The sequence below is a fragment of the Mustela nivalis genome (assembly GCF_964662115.1).
Source record: "Mustela nivalis genome assembly, chromosome: 13".
Taxonomy (NCBI): domain Eukaryota; kingdom Metazoa; phylum Chordata; class Mammalia; order Carnivora; family Mustelidae; genus Mustela; species Mustela nivalis.
Window position 1 is genome coordinate 62,862,213 of NC_139032.1, and position 19,094 is coordinate 62,881,306.

General features: G+C 37.4%; 1 long non-coding RNA gene across 3 annotated transcripts in view; it reads right to left on the reverse strand.

Moving 5' to 3' along the window:
* The window catches only part of LOC309847044, a 357,532-nt gene that overhangs the window by 273,992 nt on the left and 64,446 nt on the right, over positions 1 to 19,094 (reverse strand). For 2 of the 3 annotated variants that reach the window (XR_014302277.1, XR_014302278.1), the window contains exon 2: positions 2,279 to 2,313. The exons of the other annotated variant lie outside the window; for it this stretch is intronic. This is a non-coding gene — a long non-coding RNA (uncharacterized lncRNA). The remainder of the gene's footprint in view (positions 1 to 2,278; positions 2,314 to 19,094) is intronic. 3 annotated transcript variants of the gene reach the window in all.

The following is a 19,094-nucleotide window of genomic DNA, read 5'->3' on the forward strand; positions in this document are numbered from 1 at the left end:
AGACTTTTTTCCAATATTTCATCAGAGGCCAAAAACAAAATTGTAATTGTAAATAGCATTGGGAAGGCAATAATTTAAAAAAAACATTTTTTAATTAAAACTCTTCCAAGACCAAACAAACAAAACCCCACCTGTCTGACTGATGGCCAAAAGAGCAATTACAGGGATTTTTTTTTAAGTCAGTTTTTAATAATAGAAAAGTAGTCCATATAAGGAAACAAGGAAGCTAACAAACATTGCAGGTTAGCTATAAAACTGAAAACTAGACCAAATATAATTTGAGAAAGACTTTGAAAAGGACTCCAAAGGCAATAAAACACTTTTTATGATACGTTTTTTTAAAAAACTGGGCTGAAGAATCTGAATAACAATTTAATGATCAGGGTCTAAAATAGGTACACTTATCAAAAGATCAGATAGCAAATTGGGTAAATGAATCTTTTCTCTTGGTCTTCCTGAGGGGGAAAAAAAAGGCCAGAAGGGAGGTTCTTGCACCATAAATATTTTTGAAACATACAAGTCAGGCCTACTGTATCAAATAATGGCAAATGTCAGTGAGTGAGCAGGAAAGGGACAAAGAGGTTTCAATGTATATAAAGTACATATTTATGCAACTGAGGAGGAAAAGCTACCCTCAAACCTCTATCAGGACACCATACCTACACAGGGAAAGGACACAGAAATTCCTTAAAGGAATCTGCCTCGATATGATGCTGCAGCCAAAAATTCTACTAAAATACTATTAAAGAGTATCAGGTAGAGGGAAACAGGCAGAAAACTCACCTATTTCTATTTAAAACTGTGCTTATCCATGCTAGAAGAAAACATACATTTCTGACTACTGGTGTTAAGAATAATATAATTCTCTGGTGGCTTAGTTAAGCAACTCCCATGATCCTAGGGTCCTGGGATCAAGCCCTCATCAGGCTCCATGATCAGCAGGGAGTCTGCTTCTCCCTCTCCTTCTGTCCCTCCCCTCTGCTTGTGCTTTTTCTTTCAGACAAATAAATAAAATATTTTTTAAAGTATAATATAATAGAACTATACTGGAAAAAGAAAAAAAAGAAGGACTCATGGTCAAGGAGACTATGGAATTAATGTAGAATATCAAGGCAAAGTTTATGCTCTTGAGAGTTGTACTTAACCTAGAAATTCCACAATCTCTCTGGGCAGTCTATTCCTGTATGTGGATATAGCTACCATTTTACTAAGCACTTCATCACGCGCCAACCATTGTGTTAACCAATTTATAGCCATTAAATTCATAATAAATTTATATCTCAATTTCATATCTCTTTTAAACTTCAAACTAATATGAACATAGAAGTATTATGATCCCCCACTTTAAAGATAAATAGACTGAGGTTTATATAGATTAAAAATGTGTCCTTTTCACGCCACAGATAAGAGTCTGGATATGAACTGTGACTGGTCAGACTTCTATATTGAGGTTTTATCCAACCTACCCTCAGTTTTCCAAAGTAGGAGCAGGTCTCCCACACCAGACCTGCACAAATCTTGCTAACATCATGTAGCCTACTCCTGTTCTCTTCTGAAAATGGCCCCATCTGCTATGCCCTTGGCAGGAATCTATCCAAAGTGGATCCACAAGTATGGCAGTGTGCAAGCAGCTGCAGTAGGAGCCAGCACCATTCCAAAGTGGTTCCTGCCCCAGGGAAGGGGAAGATAACCACTCACATCAGTTTGAATGTGGCTCCACCAGTGAGCTGGGGGCAGACATCCAGTCTGACAACAGACCCCACCCACCAATGAAAGTCTCCCATGGGACAACACAGTGAGAGCACTCTGCAGGTTGGTGCAACCACAGTTCTGGAAAACAGTTGGTCTAACCCAACTGAAGCCCAAGGTCAACCCAGATGCCCATTAACAACACAGGGACCAAACACCATCCATAACAGGCAAATAAAGCCATTGTAGAAGACTGGACTGAAGGCAAATGCAGCTCAGCCACAATAGTAGGGTGCATATAACACACACACGAGACCCCTGAAGCACCAGGTTCTGGTGAACAGGGGATACTGCACTACAGGCCACCACAGGACCTCTTCACCATAAGGCCACTACTTGCAAAAGCAGGGGATGTTGCTGACTTTCCTAACACACAAAACAGACACAGAGAGTTAGACAAAATGAAGAGACAGAGGAATATATTCCAAATGAAAGAATAGGATAAAAATCACAACAATAAAGCTGAAGGAAACAGAGGTAAGAAATATGTCTGATATAGAATTTAAAGTAATGGTCATAACATACTCACTGGACTTGAGAAGAATGGAGGACTTCAGTGAGACCCTTAACAAAGAGAAAGAAAACATAAAAAAGAATCAATCAGAGGTACTTGAGTGGCTCGGTCTGTTAAGCATCTGACTCTTGGTTTTGGTTTAGGTCGTGATCTCAGGGTTGTGATACCAAGCCCCATGTCAGGCTCCATGTTCAGTGAGGAGTCTACTTGAGATTCTCTCTCTCCCTCTCCTTCTGCCCCTCCCCCCACCCTCATTCTCTCTGTCTCTTAAGAAAAAAAAAACAAAAAACAAAAAATATCAGAGATGAAGAACTCAATAGTGGAAATCAAAAATACAGTAATGGGAATAAGTAATAGACTACTGGAAGCAGAATAATGGATCAGCAACCTGAACAACAGAGTAATAGAAAGCAATCAAGCTGAATTGGAGAAAGAAAGAGATTAATTAAAAAGAGAGAAAGAGAGAATAGATTAAGAGAACTCAGTAACACCATCAAATATAAAAACATTCACATTATAGGAATCCACAAAGGAGAAGAGAGAGAAAGGGGGACAGAAAATGTATTTGAAGAAATAATAGCTGAAAAATTCCCAAATCTGGGGCAGGAAACAGTATACATGGAAGTATATACAAAGCCAAGATAGCAACATTTATATTGGACAAAATGACTTTAAAACAAGATAAGAAAAGACAAAAGAAGGACACTACATAATCATAAAGGGAACAATCCAACAAGGAGATAAAACAATTGTAAATATGCACTCAACACAGGAGCACCCAAATACATAAAGCACCTATTAACAAACATGAAGGAAGTAACTGACAGAATTACCATAAAGGTAAGGACTTTAACACTTGCTTAGATCAATCCATAGTTCATTCAAACAAAAAATCAATAAGGAAACAGTGGCTTTGAATGCTACATTGGACCAGATGGATCTAACAGATAGAGCGAGAACATTCCATCATACAACAGTAGTATACAATTCTTTTCAAGTACACATGGAACATTCTCCAGAATAGATCACATGTTAGGCCAAAAAGCAAGTCTCAACAAACTCAAAAAGACTAAATTCATACCATGCATCTTTTCCAATCACAACATTATGAAGCTAGAAATAAACCACAGGAAAAAAAAATCTGGAAAGAACACAAATACATAGAGGCTGGGGTACCTGGGTGGCTAAGTCAGCTAAGCATTTGCGTTTGGCTCAGGTCATGATCTTAGGGCCCTGGGATCGAGCCCCATGTCAGGCTTCCTGCTCAGTAGGGTCTCTTCTCCCTCTCCCTCTGTCCTTCTCCCTGCTTGTATGCACTGTCTCAAATAAATAAAATCTTTAAAAAAAATACATGGAGATTAAATAACATGCTACTAAACAATGAATGGCTCAAACAAGAAATCAAAGAGGAAATTAAAAAAAAAAAAACATGGAGACGAATGAAAATGAAAACTCAAAGGTCCAAAATCCTTGGGATGCAATTAAAAGCTGTTCTAGGAGGGAAGTTTATAACAATACAGTCCTACCTCAACAAGCAAGAAAATTTTCAAAGAAACTTACATCTAAATAACCTGAACCTTGTACCTAAAGGAGCCACAAAAAGAAAAAACAAAACCCAAAACAAGTAGAAGAAAGAAAATAATACAGATTAGAATAGGAGGGGAAAAAAAAGAAACTAAAGAAACAATAGAAGGGGTCAGTGAAAACAGGAGCTGAGTCTTTGAAAAAATCAACAAAATTGATAAACCTTTAGCTAGACTCATCAAAAAAAAAAAAAAAGAAGAAGAAGAAGAAGAAAAAAGAAAGAAAGAAAGAAAGAAAAGAAAAAGAATGGAAGGAAGCAAACAAGCAAGTGGGCTCAAATAAACAAAATCAGAAATGAAAGAGGAGAAATATCAACTGATGCCACAGAAATTAAAAGGATTTTAAGAGAATATCATGAAAATCTATGTGCCAACAAATTGGACAGCCTAGAAGAAATGGATAAATTCCTAAAAACATATAGCCCTCCAAAACTGAATCCAGAAGAATAGACAATTTGAGCAAACTGATTTCCAGCAATAACATTGAATTGGTAATCAAAAAATTCCCAAAAAAAGAAAGATTCCTAACAAACAAAAGTCCAAGACCAGATGTTTTCACAGATGAATTTTACCACGACCTATTCTTCTCAAACTATTACAAAAAATAGAAGAGGAAAGAAAATTTCCAAATTCACTTTATGAGGACAACATTACACTGATACCAAAACAAGATAAAATCACCACTAAAAAAGAGAACTACAGGCCAATATCTCTGATGAACATAGATGCAAAAATCCTCAACAAAATATTAACAAACTGAATCCAGCAATACACTAAAAAACTCATTCACCATGATCAAGTGGGATTTATTCCTGGGTTGCAAGAGTAGCTCAATATTTGCAAATCAATCAATTTGATACACCACAAGGTGTAGCAACAAGAAAAAGGATAAAAACCATATGATCATTTTAATAGATGCAGAAAAAGCATTTGACAAAGTACAACATCCATTCATGATAAAAACACTCAACAGGAGTACCTGGGTGGCTCAGTGGGTTAAGCCTCTACCTTCAGCTCAGGTCATGATCTCAAGGTCCTGGGATTGAGCCCCGCATCGGGCTCTCTGCTCAGCGGTGAGCCTGCTTCCTCCTCTCTCTGCCTGCCTCGCTGCCTACTTGCGATCTCTCTCTCTGTGTCAAATAAATAAAAATAAAATCTTTTAAAAAAAAAACTCAACAAAGTGGGTTTTGGGGAAACACACTTCAACATAATAAAGGTCATTTATGAAAAACACACAGCTAACATCAACCTCAATGGGGAAAAACTGAGAAGTTTACCCGTAAGATCAGAAAGAAGACAAGGATGTCCATTCTCTACTTGTATTCAACATAGTACTGGAAGTCCTAGCCACAGCAACCAAACAAGAATAAATAAAATGCATCCAAATTGGTAAGGAAGAAGCAAAACTTTCATTATTTGCAGACGACATGATACTATATATAGAAAATCCTAAAGGTGCCACCAAAAAACTACTAGAACTGATAAATAAATTCAGTAAAGCTGCAGGATACAAAACCAATATACAGAAATCTGTTGCATTTCTATACACTAATAATAAAGCACCAGAAAGAATAATTAAGAAAATAATTCCATTTACAATTACACAAAAAATAATAAAATACCTAATAGTAAACTTAACCAAGGAGGTGAAAGGTTTGTACTCTGAAAGCTATAAAACACTGAGGAAAGAAACTGAGGATGACAAAAAGAATTGGAAAGATAGTCTATGATCATGGATAGGAAGAACAAGTATTGTTAAAATATCTATAAAACTCAAAGCAACCTACACATTTAATGCAATCCTTATCAAAATACCAATAGCATTTGTCACAGAATTAGAACAAAAAATCTTAAAAATTCTATGGAATCACAAAATACTCCCAACTATCCAAAGCAATCTTGAAAAAGAAGAACAAAACACAATCCTGAATTTCAAGATATACTGAAAAGCTGTAGTAATCAAAACAGTATGTACTATGAAAAAACTAGATACATAGATCAATAAAAGAGAATCAATAAAAGAGAGCACAGAAATAAACTTCTTTTTTATTTTATTTTATTTATTTATTTGACAGACAGAGGTCACAAGTAGGCAGAGAGGCAGGCAGAGACAGATAGAGGGGCAAGGAGACTCCCCGCTGAGCAGAGAGCCCAATACAGGGCTCAATCCCAGCACCCCAGGATCATGACCTGAGCTGAAGACAGAGACTTAACCCACTGAGCCACCCAGGCGCCCCTAAACTCTTGATCATATGGTCAAATAATCTATGACAAAGGAAGCAAAAATATACAATGGGAAAAGATCTCTTCAACAAATGTTGTGGAGAGGGGCGCCTGGGTGGCTCAGTGGGTTAAAGCCTCTGCCTTCGGCTCAGGTCGTGGTCCCAGGGTCCTGGGATTGAGCCCCACATCGGGCTCTCTGCTCAGCGGGAAGCCTGCTTCCTCCTCTCTCTGCCTGCCTCTCTGCCTCCTTGGGATCTCTGTCTGTCAAATAAATAAATAAAATATTTTTTTAAAAAAAATGTTGTGGAGAAAACTGGACAGCTACATGCAAAAGAATGAAACTGGACCACTTTCTAATACCATGCACAAAAATAAACTCAACTGAACCACTTTCTAATACCATATACAAAAATATATTCAAAATGGGTTAAAGACCGAAATGTGAGACCGGAAACCATAAAAATTTTTACAAGAGAGCACAGGCAGTGATTTCTTTGATATCAGCTGTAGCAACATTTTTCTAGATATGTCTCCAGAGGCAAGGGAAATAAAAGCAAAAACAAACTATTAGGACTACATCAAAATAAAAGCTTCTACAAAAGAAAATAAAGCTTCTGTAGAATAAACAGCAAAGGAAATAATCAACAAAACTAAAAACAACCTATGGAACATGAGGAGATATTTTCAAATGATATATCTGATAAGGTGTTAGTATCCAAAATATATAAAGAACTTATACTACTCAACACCAAAAAGTAATAATAATAATAATAATAATCCACTTAAAAATGGATAGAAGACAGGTAACCTAGATGGCTCAATCAGTTAAGCAGCCAATATCATAATCTCCACCAAGGTCTTGATCTCAGGGTCATGAGTCGAAGCCCCAGGTTGAGCTCCACAATGGCCATGAAGCCTACAAAAAAAAAAAAAAAAAAGAGGTAGAAAACATGAACAGAAATTTCTCCAGTGAAGAGATCCAGATGGCTAACAGGCACATGAAAAGATGCTCAATATCACTATATCTCTAATTATCAGAAAAAATACAAATCAAAACCACAAATGAGATATCACCTCATAACTGCCAGAACAACTAAAATCAAAAACACAAGAAACAAAAAGGGTGGCGAGGATATAGAGAAAAAAGAACACTCGTGCCCTATTGGTGGGAATGCAAACTGGTACAGCCACTGTTGAACACACTATGGAAGCTCCTCGAACAATTAAAAATAGAATTAACATATGATCTAGTAATTCAACTACTGAGATTTACCCAAAGAATGTGAAAACACTAATTTAGAAAGATATATGCACCTGTATGTTTGTTGCAGCATTATTTACAATAGCCAAAATATGGAAGCAGCCCAAGTGTCCATCAATAAATGAATGGATTAAAAAAAAACCATGTGATATAGGGGCACCTGAGTGGCTCTGTTGGTTAAGCATCTGACTTTTGGATTTCAGCTCAGGTCATGCTCTCAGAGTCATGAGATTGAGCCCTATGCCAGGCTCACGCTGGTCATGGAGCCTGCTTAAGATTCTCTCTCCCTCTCCTCCCTCCACGACCACACTCTCTCTCTCTCTCAAAAAAAAAGTGATATATACATATATATACACACACATATATATACACACACATATATAAAAATGATATATATACATATATGTACATATATGTATATATATATGTGATATAATATAATGTATATGTATGTATATATGTATATATATGAGATATATATGTATGTGTATGTATATATATACATATATGTATATATATATATACATGGATATATTTATATTACATGGATATATTTATATTACTCAGGCATGAAAAAGAATGAAATCTTGCCAATTGCAACAACATGAATGGACATAGGTGGTATAAAACTAAATGAAATAAGTTAATCAGAGAAAGATGAATACCATATGATTTCACTCATATGTGGAATTTAAGAAACAAAACAAATGAACAAAAATAAAAGGAAACAAACAAACAAAAAACCCAGACTCCTAATTATAGAGAACAAACTAATGGTTACCTAGGGAAAGGTGCGTGGGGGTTCAGATGAAATATATAAAGGAGATTAAGAGTACTCTTACAGTCATGGGCACTGAGTAATGTATAGAATTGTTAAATTGTACACCTGAACTAATATAACACACTAACACAGAGTGTTAATCATACTGGAATTAAAAATTAATTAATTAATTAAAACTATTTTAACCGGGGCGCCTGGGTGGCTCAGTGGGTTAAGCCGCTGCCTTCGGCTCAGGTCATGATCTCAGGGTCCTGGGATCGAGTCCCACGTCGGGCTCTCTGCTCAGCAGGGGGCCTGCTTCCCTTCCTCTCTCTCTGCCTGCCTCTCTGCCTACTTGTGATCTCTCTCTGTCAAATAAATAAATAAAATATTTTTAAAAATAAAAAAAATAAAAATAAAAATATTTTAACCACCATGTTATATTGCCTTCCCCATTCTTAATCTTAACCATTCATTTTTTTCTCCTTTAGGCATGGCTGAATTGGTGTGCCTGCATCACACCATGATATAACAAATTAAACAACTCTAATTCTAAATATGAGCAGGAGGAACTATGTCTTCCTTGACTTTGTGTCTCCAAAGCCTGACCATTCATTGCCTTATACAACATTCATTATGTGTTCAGTAAATTGCAATGAGATGGGTAGAAATAATGCACATTGCAATAATACAGCAACTCCCTGTGTCTGGGTACACAAAGTTTGTGCTTTAAAAATTGAGGCTTGGGGCGCCTGGGTGGCTCAGTGGGTTAAAGCCTCTGCCTTCGGCTCAGGTCATGGTCCCAGGGTCCTGGGATTGAGCCCCACATCGGGCTCTCTGCTCAGCGGGAAGCCTGCTTCCTCCTCTCTCTGCCTGCCTCTCTGCCTCCTTGGGATCTCTGTCTGTCAAATAAATAAATAAAATATTTTAATAAAAAAAAAATAAAAAAATAAAAATTGAGGCTTAAAGGACTGTAAGAGGTAAAGGTTAGACTTTTCTACAATGGATACACTCTTTCTAACGTAAAGATGCAGCTGTAGTAGTAGTACTAATAGTAGTAGTAGTAGCAGAGGAAGAAGAAGAAGGAGGAGGAGGAGGAGGAGGAGGAGAGGAGGAGGAGGAGGAGGAGGAGGAGGGAGAGGAGGAGGAGGAGGAGGAGGAAGAGGAGGAGGAGGAGGAGGAGAAAGAGAAGGAGAAGGAGAAGAAAAACCAGATCAGTGAGTCACAGAAAATCAGTGCCTTGGGCAGAGTTTCAGATTGCAAACAATAAAGCCAACCCTGGCTACTAACTAAGAAAAAATGAATTGATTGAAAGCTACTGGCGAATTCATAGAATCAATACAGAGACTGCAGAACTAGGCTCAAAGTATCAGCAGAAGCCAGGAAAATATAGATAACCAGAACCACACTAAAGCCATATGCTGGGAAGAGCCTGGTTAGGTGCTAAGCCACCACCACTGAAGGTTGGCTGGCACAGCTGGACTGCCCCCACCTGCAGCTTAGGGAACTGTGCTAAAACTGTGGACACAACCACCACTGGATGCCACAGGCACCACCCACCACCACAAGCAATTCTAAACTGGCCCTGCTTCTTTATGTAGCTCACCACACTCCAATCCTTCAGCAGGAGACTATTACAACTGAAATTAGCCAGCCTAAATTCAAACTGGAAGGAAGAAAACACTTTTTGGCTCCAACTATGGGGTAGACCCTACTTCTCCCCAAGTCTCAAACAAGATTCCAAAACAGAGGAAGTGTTTTGAATATATATATATATATATATATATATGTATTTACTACAAAATTATAACCTAAGAAAGTCATCAAGAAGTAGATTAGGACTGCCCTCCTAGCTAAAGGGGTCTCCCAATCTAATATGGGGGACAAACAAAAAACAAGCAAACCAAAATCTAGTAAGGAGTAACTACACCTCCAAGAGAACTGTTTCTCAAGTAAATTGCATTCCTGGAAAAGGGAGCATGAACTATACCAGCACTGAAGAGGAACATTACCACAGGGGTCCCATGGAGGGAGGCACATCTCCTACATCACAGACTAGCAATTATGGCTTTGCCCTCTTCAAAGTCCCTGCAGTTATGAAATGCCTGTGGCCATAATCTCCTGCCATCCCTGTTACAGACATTTGCTAATTACTTGCTCCTAGGCTGCAGTGATGTTTCTAATGCCTTTCATAATAATGGTGAAGGTCATATTCACTGAGTGTCCAGAGCAGTGCTAAGGACTTTACATGGACTAAAGTCATCCTATTTTCATGATAACCCTGTGAAGTAGGTACTGTGATTATCCTCATTTTATGGGTGAAGAAAGTGAGGCAGAGAGGTTACTTAACTTACCTAAAGACACACCATACCACGCAGTCTGGCAACAGAACCTGTCCTCTTCACCGCCTCCATTTTTTTTTAATTAAATTAATTTATTTATTTTCAGAAAAACAGTATTAATTATTTTTTTTTACCACACCCAGTGCTCCATGCAATCTGTGCTCTCTATAATACCCACCAGCTGGTACCCCAACCTCCCACCCCCCCCGCCACTTCAAACCCCTCACTTGTTTTTCAGAGTCCATAGTCTCTCGTGATTTACCTCCCCTTCCAGTTTACCCAAACTCCCTTCTCCTCTCTAAGACCCCTTGTCCTCCATGATATTTGTTATGCTCCACAAATAAGTGAAACCATATGATAGTTGACTCTCTCTGCTTGACTTATTTCACTCAGCATAATCTCTTCCAGTCGGGTCCATGTTGCTACAAAAGTTGGGTATTCATCCTTTCTGATGGAGGCATAATACTCCATAGTGTATATGGACTACATCTTCCTTATCCATTCGTCCGTTGAAGGGCGTCTTGGTTCTTCGCTGCCTCCATTTTGAGAGAATTTCCAGCAAGCCCTATGGGACTGCTGCTCTACACCATCTATTTCCTTGATCAGATCAACCACTACAGAAAATGAGCATCTTATACATCCAACATAATTCTGACACTTCCACATCCACACCTGAATCAGTCCCTGTGCATCAAATCTATTTATCAGAATGAGACAGTGGAAACAACATTGGAAAAGGAAAGAACACAGTAGAAAGAACAGCAACCAGGGTGAGGAGTCCCATTCACAGGCTCTAGCTGTGAGTCTTTGAGGGATCTCAATATGCTGCACTCCATCCAAGTTAAAAGAACTGTATTACCATAGTGTTCAGAGGTGTAATAAATGTATGTATAAACTTTGTATATACTATGCATGTACGGTGTATATACTTCTTTGTTTCCATTGCACTCTGTGTTCTGGATGTCTCTGCCCTGACTCTATTCATTGCAGGGCCAGGAAAGCTCAGACTCTTCCCCTTGCCACATGCCCACAATTCCCAAGCAAACGTCAGTTTCTCATTCTTTGCTACCTTCTTTCAGGAAGTGGCCAACCTAAGTTTAAAAAACCAAAAACAGGTACAGCTGGGTGGTTCAGTGGGTTAAAGCCTCTGATTTCATCTCAGGTCATGATCCCAGGGTCCTGGGATTGAGCCCCACATCGGGCTCTCTGCTCAGCGGGGAGCCTGCTTCCTCCTCTCTCTCTCTCTCTCTGCCTTCCTCTCTGCCTACTTGTGATCTCTGTCATATAAATAAATAATCTTTTTAAAAAATTTCATCCATGATCCCTCTCTATGAAGATTACATATTTCAGGCAGAGATCAATCAGGAAAACAGGACCATTCTAAGTATTAAAGGAGAAAGAACTCAATGCAGAGAATTGGTTATACAAGGAACAGTAGATCACAAGTCAAAGAACTCCGTGAAGCAGTTCAAGAGCTTCACAACAAGAAGACACTACCAGCCCAAGACTGGAGGGACAAAAGAAGAAGGCAGTGATGTGGGTGTCCAGAGTTTAGGGTCACTGGGGAAAGCAGGGACCATGGCAGGCATGTCTAATGAGAATTAGAATCACAGAGAAGACATAGCTACTGCTAAAGATGCAGACCATGGTACAGAAGAGGAGAAATCCTCTGGGCTTTCCTTTTTCTTGCTCTTCTCTGTCCCATGTGTGCCTTCCATGCCTAACCTAGCTATAACCCAGCTAACAGAAGAGCCTGAGAAAAGATCCTGCCCGATCAGCCCCATCATGACACAGAGTAAATCAAGGGAAGGCAAGGAATGGATCTGAGAGCAAACAGACCATGGACATCCCATGCTTCAGTATTAAAAACACATTTGTTAGAAGATCAATCTCTAAAACTAAGTGAATTTACATGTATTAATTAATACATAGTATTTTAATATAAAGATATTCCTCAGGGGGTGCCTGGGTGGAACAGTCAGTTAAGCACCAGACTCTTACTTTCAGATCAGATAATGATCTCAAGATGGTGAGATCAGCCACACATCCCACTTTGTGCTCAGCAGGGAGTCTGCTTGAGATTCTTTCTCTCCCTCTCATTTTGCCCCTCCCCACCCCCACCCCATGCTTTTTATCTATCTCTCAAATAAATAAATAAATCCTTAAAAAATATACTTCTGAGATAATCATCACTATTTCAAATCAGCACTGTATGAGGCAGCCCTAAATAAAGTGTGTCTATATATTATTTGCAATTTATTATGTGGTGGTAACACATTTATGTTTAAGCTGGTTGTGTAATGAATTGTATATAATCCACTTAGTAATATATAATCCACTTAGTAATATATAATCAATTCTCATTAATACATTCGATGCCCTTTTTTTTCATTTTGATATTTTTTTTTCCAATATCTTAGCATGAAAACTTTCAACCATATAGAAAAGTTGAAAAAAACTCTACACTGAACATCCATACACATACCTACTGGATTTTATAATTAACATTTTGCCATGTTTGCTTTAATCACCCATCTATCCATTTTTGCATCCATCTACCCATCTGTCAATCTATCTTGGTTTTTTTTGTTTTAAAGTTTTTATGTTAATTCCAGTTAACATACAGTGTTATATTAGTTTCAGGTATGAAATACACTGATTCAACAATTCCATACATCATCCAGTGCTCATCACAAGAAGTACCCTCCTTAATCCCCATCACCTATTTAACCCACCCTCCCACCTATCTTCCCTCTGTAACCATCAATTTGTTTTCTATAGTTGAGTCTGTTTCTTACTTTCTTTCTTTTTCCCCTTTGCTCAATTGTTTCATTTCTTAACTTTCTTTGTCTTAACTTTCTTTTCTTTTTCTTTGTCTTTCTCTGACTTGCTTATTTCACTTAGCATTATACACTATAGCTCTATCCATGTTATTGCAAATGGCATAATTTTATTCCTTTTTATAGTATATATATGTATATATATATATATATATGTATACACACACAATGGAATATTATTCAACCACAAATATGTATACAGCCATATACATACATACATACATATTTATTTATTTATTTATATTTATATGCTACTTCTTCTTTATCCATTCGTTAATTGACAGACACTTGGGCTGCTTCCATAATTTGGCTATTGTCAATAATGGTGCTAGGAATATACAGGTGTATGTATCCCTTTGAATTAGTGTTCTTGTATTTTTTGGGTAAATACTCAGTAGTGTGATTGCTGGATCATAGGGTAGTTCTATTTTTAAATTTTTGAGGTACATCTATACTGTTTTCCACAGTTGCTTCACCAGTTTGCCTACCAACAGTGCACAAGGGTTCCTTTTTCTCCACATCCTCACCAACACCTATTGTTTCTTGCACTGTTGATTTTAGACATTCTGACAGATGTGAGGTGATATCTCATTTTAGTTTTGATTTGCATTTCCCTGATGGTAAGTGATGATGACCATCTTTTCATATGCCTGTTAGCCATCTGGTTGTCTTCTTTGGAGAAATGTCTGTGCATGTCTTCTGCCCATTTTTTAATTGGATTATTTGTTTTTTTGGTATTGAGCAGTATAATTTCTTTATATATTTTGGATACTAAATTTTTATTGGACATGTCATTTACAAATATATTCTTGCATTTCATAAGTTGTCTTTTAGTTTTGTTGATTTTTTCCTTCTCTGGGAAGAAGCTTCTTATTTTGATAAAGTTCCAATAGTTTATTTTTGCTTTTGTTTCCCTTGCTTCAGGAGACATAGCTAGAAAAAAGTTGCTATGACTGACATCAAAGAAGTTAATGCCTATGTTCTCCTCTAGGATTTGTATGGTTTTCAGGTCTCACATTTGGATCTTTAACACATTTTGATTTTATTTTTGTGCATGGTATAAGAAAGTGGTCCAGTTTTTTTGCATGTTGCTGTCCAGTTTTCCCAACACCATGTGTTGAAGAGACTGTCTTCTTCCCATTGGATTTTCTTTCCTGCTTTGTTGAAGATTAATTGCTCATATAGTTGTAAGTTTGTTTCTGGATTTTCCATTCTGTTCCATTGATCAATGTGCCTATCTTTGTGCCGGTACCATTCTGTTTTGATAACTACAACTCTGTAGTATATCTTGAAGTCTGGAATTGAGATGTCTCCATCATTGCTTTTCTTTTTCAAGATTGCTTTGGCTAGTTGGGGTATTTTGTGGTTCCATGGAAATTTTAGGATTATTTGTTCTAATTCTGTGACAAATGCTGTTGGTATTTTTTGGGTTTTTTTTGTTTTTTTAATTTATTTTTTATTTATTTTCAGCATAACAGTATTCATTATTTTTGCACCACACCCAGTGCTCCATGCAATCCGTGCCCTCTATAATACCCACCACCTGGTACCCCGACCTCCCACCCCCCGCCCCTTCAAAACCCTCAGATTGTTTTTCAGAGTCCATAGTCTCTCATGGTTCACCTCCCCTTCCAATCTCCCGCAACTCCCTTCTCCTCTGTATCTCCCCATGTCCTCCATGCTATTTGTTATGCTCCACAAATAAGTGAAACCATATGATAATTGACTCTCTCTGCTTGACTTATTTCACTCAGCATAATCTCTTCCAGTCCCATCCGTGGTGCTACAAAAGTTGGGTATTCATCCTTTCTGATGGAGGCATAATACTCCATAGTGTATATGGACCACATCTTCCTTATCCATTCGTCCGTTGAAGGGCATGTTGGTTCTTTCCACAGTTTGGCGACCGTGGCCATTGCTGCTATAAACATTGGGGTACAGATGGCCCTTCTTTTCACTACATCTGTTCTTTGGGGTAAATACCCAGCAGTGCAATGGCAGGGACATAGGGAAGTTCTATTTTTAATTTCTTGAGGAATCTCCACACTATTCTCCAAAGAGGCTGCACCAACTTGCATTCCCACCAACAGTTTAAGAGGGTTCCCCTTTCTCCACATCCCCTCCAACACATGTTGTTTCCTGTCTTGCTAATTAGAAGTCCTAGAAACAGCAATCAGACAAGAAAGAGAAATAAAAGGTATCCAAATTGGTAATGAAGAAGTCAAACTCTCTCTCTCTGCAGATGACATGATACTTTATATGGAAAACCCAAAAGACTCCACCCCCAAACTACTAGAACTCATACAACAATTCAGCAACGTGGCAGGATACAGTCAATGTACAGAAATCAGTGGCTTTCTTATACACTAATAATGAAAATACAGAAAGGGAAATTAGAGAATTGATTCCATTTACTATAGCACCAAGAACCATAAGATACCTGCGAATAAACCAAACCAAAGAGGTAAAGGATCTGTACTCGAGGAACTACAGAACACTCAGGAAAGAAATTGAAGAAGACACAAAAAGATGGAAGACCATTCCATGCTCTTAGATCGGAAGAATAAACATTGTTAAAATGTCTATACTGCCTAGAGCAATCTATACTTTTAATGCCATTCTGATCAAAATTCCCACTAGTATTCTTCAAAGAGCTGGAGCAAATAATTCTAAAATTTGTATGGAATCAGAAGAGACCCCGAATCTCTAAGGATATGTTGAAAAATAAAAATAAAACTGGGGGCATCACGTTACCTGATTTCAAGCTTTACTACAAAGCTGTGATCACCAGGACAGCATGGTACTGGCATAAAAACAGACACATAGACCAGTGGAACAGAGTAGAGAACCCAGATATGGTCTCAACTCTATGGTCAAATAATCTTCGACAAAACAGGAAAAAATATACAGTGGAAAAAAGACAGTCTCTTCAATAAATGGTGCTGGGAAAACTGGGCAGCTATATGCTGTTGGTATTTTAATAGGAATTGCATTAAATGTGTAGATTGCTTTGGGTTCTATAGACATTTTAACAGTATTTTTTCTTCCTATCCATCATCATAGAATACCTTTCTATTTCTTTGTGTCATCTTCAGTTTCTTTAATCAGTGTTTTAAAGTTTTCACAGTATAGGTCTTCCACCTCTTTGGTTATATTCCTAGGCATCTTATTACTTTTTATGTGATTGTAAATGGGATTGTTTTCTTAACTTCTCTGTCTGGTGCTTCATTATTGGTGTATAGAAATGCAACAGATTTCTGTATATTGATTTTGTATCCTGCGACTTTATTGAATTCATTTATCAGTTCTAGTAGCTTTTTGTGTGTCACCTTTAGGGCTTTCTATATATAGTACCATGTCATCTGCAAATAGTGAAAGTTTTGCTTCTTCCTTACCAATTTGGGTGCCTTTCTTTCTTCTTGTTTGGTTGCTGTGGCTAGGGCTTCCAGTACTATGTTGAATAAAAGTGGTGACAGTGGACATTTTGTCTTGTTTCTGATCTTATGAGAAAACCTCTCAGTTTTTCCCCATTAAGGATGATGTTAGCTATGGATTTTTCATAAATGTCCTTTATTATGTTGAGGTATGCTCCCTCAAAACCTACTTTGTTGAGAGTTTTTATCATGAATGGATGTTGTACTTTGTCAAATGCTTTTTCTGCATCTACTGAAATAATCATATGGTTCTTGTCTTTTCTCTTATTGATGTAATGTATCATGTTGATTGATTTGTGAATATTGAACCACCTTTGCAACCCAGGAATAAATCCCACTGGATCGTGGTCAACTATTTTGATTTGTTAATATTTTGTTGAGAGTTTCTGAATCAGTGTTCATCAGAGATATTAAACTGTATTTCTTTTTTAGTGTTTTTTTTTAAGATTTTATTTATTTATTTGACAGGGAGAGAGATAGGGACAAGCACAAGCAATGGGGAGTGACAGAGGGAGAGGGAAAAGCAAGCTCCCACCAAGAAGGGAGTCTAATAAGGGGCTTGGTCCTAGGACCCTGGAATCATGACCTGAGTTGAAGGCAGACACTTAAGCAACCAGTTACCCAAGCACCACTTTAGTGATATCCATCTCATTTTGGTAGCAGGGTAATGCTGGCCTCCTAAAATGAATTTGGAGGTTTTCCTCTCTTTCCTATATTTTGGAATAGTTTGTGAAGAATAGGTATTAACTCTTCTTTAAATGTTTGGTAGTATTCACCTATAAAGGCATCCAATCCTAGACTTTTGTTTGTTGGGAGTTTTTTGATTACTGATTCAATTTCTTCCTTTTTAAAATATTTTATTTATTTGAGAGAGAGAGAGAGAGAGAGAGAGAAGGAGGGTGAGCAGCAGAGGGAGAGGGAGAAGCATGCTCCTTTCCGAGCAGGACCCCAGGATCTCAACCAGAGCCAAAGGCAGAGGCTTAACTGACTAAGCCACCCACACTCCCCAACTGATTCATCTTCTTTGCTGGTTATCAGTGTGTTCAAGTTTTCTGTTTCTTCCTCTTTCAGTTTTGGTGATTTATATGTTTCTAGGAATTTATCCATTTCTTCTACATTGTCCAATATAGTTTTTCATAATATTCTCTTATAGTTATTTGTATTTCTGTGGTATTGGTTTTATTTCTCCTCTCTTATTTTGCAGTTTTATTTATTTGGGTACTCTTCTTTTTGATAAGTTGGCTAGAGGTGTATCAATTTCTTTTCTTTTCTTTCTTTCTTTTTCCCCAAAAACCAGCTCCTGGTTTCATTCATCTTTTCTATTTTGGGGGGTGGGCGGGAGTGGGCTTCGGTTTGTTTGTTTGGTTGGTTGGTTGGTTGGTTGGTTGGTTGGTTTGGTTTGCGGGTTTTTTGTTGTTGTTGTTCTTTTTTGTTTTTGTTTTTTAGTTTTTAGATCATTTATTTCTGGTTTAATATTTATTATTTCCTTGCTTCTTCTGGGTTTAGGTTTTGTTTTTTGTTCATTTTCTAGCTCCTTTAGGTGTAAGGTTATGTTGTTTATTTGGTATTTTTCTTGCTTCTTAAGATAGGCCTATATTGCTATAAACTTCCCTCTTAGAACCATTTTTGCTGCATCCCAAAGGTTTTAGATCATTGTGTTTTCATTTTCATTTGTTTCCATGTACTTTTTTTATTTCTTCATTTATTTGCTGGCTGACTCATTCATTGTTTAATAGCATGTTATTTAACTTCTAACGTATTTGTGGTCTTTCCAAATTTTTTTCTCATGGTTGACTTCTACTTTTATAATGTTGTCATTAGAAAACATGCATGGTATAAATTCAGTCTTCTTGAATCTGTTCAGGCTTGTTTTGTGGGCTAATATATTATCTATTCTAGAGAATGTTACATGTGCACTTGAAAAGAATATGTAGTCTGCTGTTTTAGGATTAATGTTCTGAATATCTCTATTAAATTCATCTGGTCTAATGTGTCATTCAAAGCCACTGTTTCCTTGCTGATTTTCTGTTTTGATGATCTGTCTATTGATGTAAATAGGATATTAAAGTCCCCTACTATTACTGTATTATTACTGGTTAGTTTCTTTCTGCTTATGTGTTTTATGTGTTTGGGTGCTCCTATTTTGGATGCATAAATATTTACAATTGTTATATCTTCTTGTTGGATTGTCCCCTTTATATAATAGTGTCCTTCGTTTCTTTTTGTAGTCTTTGTTTTAAAGTCTACTTTGTTCAATATAAGTATTGCTAAGTATTGCCACTCCAGCTTTCTTTTGACATCCATTTGCATTATAACTGTTTTTCTCCATCTCCTCACTTCTACAGGTGTAGAATCTACAGGTGTTTTTAGGTCTAAAATGTTTTAAAC